Source organism: Elephas maximus, chromosome 14 (assembly GCF_024166365.1).
Source record: "Elephas maximus indicus isolate mEleMax1 chromosome 14, mEleMax1 primary haplotype, whole genome shotgun sequence".
Taxonomy (NCBI): domain Eukaryota; kingdom Metazoa; phylum Chordata; class Mammalia; order Proboscidea; family Elephantidae; genus Elephas; species Elephas maximus.
The window spans coordinates 40,099,053-40,101,250 of NC_064832.1; the positions used below are offsets into that span (position 1 = coordinate 40,099,053).

General features: G+C 43.8%; 1 pseudogene; it reads right to left on the reverse strand.

The window, feature by feature from the left end:
• Positions 1 to 494: 494 nt before the first annotated feature.
• Positions 495 to 1,980, reverse strand: LOC126057992 (elongation factor 1-alpha 1-like; annotated as a pseudogene).
• Positions 1,981 to 2,198: the final 218 nt, after the last annotated feature.

The window sequence follows — 2,198 nt, forward strand, 5'->3', positions numbered from 1 at the left end:
GCCTTCAGTATGACTTGCACCTCAACATAAAGAAAACAAAAATCCTCACAACTGGACCAATGAACATCATGATAAACGGAGAAAAGATCAAAATTGTCAAGGATTTCATTTTACTTGGATCCACAATCAACAGCCATGGAAGCAGCAGTCCAGGAATCAAAAGATGCATTGTAACAGGTAAATCTGCTGCAAAGGACCTTTTCTCTCTCTCTCTCTCTCTCATTAAACTTCGTTTTAATGGGTCTCAAAATTCTGTGACAGATTTTTGGTCAAGTTGTTTCCATGTAAAAAGTACTGATTTTAAAAACTAATAATTTAAAACTGCCACACAAAAAAAGAAACAAATGGTCCACAAAACACTTCTTTCCTTCTGAAGGTTTTATGATGCATTGTTATCATTAACCAGTCTTTTACTATTAAATTTAAATGGCCAATTGAGACGAACAGTTCTGAGACCATTCTTCCACCACTGATTAAGACTGGGGTGGCAGGTGTTATGGGTAACACTCATTTAGCCTCCTGAGCTTTCTGAGCGACTTGGTGACCTTGCCAGCTCCAGCAGCCTTTTTGTCCACTGCCTTGATGACACCCACAGCAACTGTCCATCTCATATGACAAACAGCAAAACGACCCAGAGGAGGATAGTCAGAGAAGCTCTCAACACACATGGGCTTGCGAGGAACCATGTCAATGATGGCAGCATGACTAGACTTCGAGAATTTTGGGCCATCTTCAAGCTTCTTACCAGAACAGCGATCAATCTTCTCTTTGAGCTCAACGAACTTCCAAGCAATGTGAGCTATGTGACAATCCAACACAGGTGCATAGCCAGCACTGATTTGGCCTGAATGGTTCAGGATGATCACCTGAGCAGTGAAGCCAGCTGGTTCCATTGGTGGGTCATTTTTGCTGTCACTGGCTACATTGCCACGACGAACATCTTTGACAGAGACATGCTTGACGTTGAAGCCTGCATTGTCCCCAGGCAGAGCTTCACTCAAAGCTTCATGGTGCATTTCAACAGACTTTACTTCAGTGATGACGTTGACTGGAGCAAAGGTGACCACCATGCCAGGCTTGAGAATACCAGTCTCCACTCTGCCCACAGGGGCAGTGCCAATACCACCAATTCTGTACACATCCTCGAGAGGCAGATGCAGAGGCTTGTCAGTTGGACGAGTTGGTGGTAGGATGCAATCCAGAGCTTCAAGCAGTGCGGTTCCACTGGCATTGCCATTCTTACAGGTGACTTTCCATACCTTAAACCAAGGCATGCTAGCACTTGGCTCCAGCATGTTGTCACCATTCCAACCAGAAATTGGCACAAATGCTACTGTTTCAGGGTTGTAGCCAATTTTCTTAATATAGGTGCTGACTTCCTTAATGATTTCCTCGTATCTCTTCTGACTGTAGGGTGGCTCAGTGGAATCCATTTTGTTAACACCAACAATTAGTTGCTTCACACCCAGTGTGTAAGCCAGAAGAGCATGCTCACGGGTCTGCCCATTCTTGGAGATACCAGCTTCAAATTCACCAACACCAGCAGCAACAATCAGGACAGAACAGTCAGCCTATGATGTTATTGTAATCATGTTTCTAATGAAGTCTCCGTGTCCTGGGGTATCAATGATGATCACATAATACTTACTGGTCTCAGATTTCCACAGGGAGATATCAATGGCGATGCCTCGCTCACATTCAGCTTTCAGTTTATCCAAGACCCAGGCGTAGTTGAAGGAGCCCTTTCCCATCTCAGCAGCTTCCTTCTCAAATTTTTTGATGGTTCTTTTGTCGATCCCACCACATTTGTAGACCAGGTGACCCGCAATGGTGGATTTGCCTAAATCTATGTGTCCAATTTTTTTTTTTTTATGTGTCCAATGACAACGATGTTGATGTGGATCTTTTCCTTTCCCATTTTGGCTTAGACTTTGCGATAGTTTTCACCAACACCTGTGTCCTGGCGGCAAACCAGTTGCGAAAAAGTGCAAAGGACCTCTTTAAAGTGTTGAAGAGCAAAGATGTCACCTTGAAGACTAAGGTGCGCCTGACCCAAGCCATGGTATTTTCAATCGCATCATATGCACGTGAAAGCTGGATGATGAATAAGGAAGACTGAAGAAGAATTGACGCCTTTGAATTGTGGTGTTGGCAAAGAATATCGAATATACCATGGACTGCCAAAAGAACGAACAAAT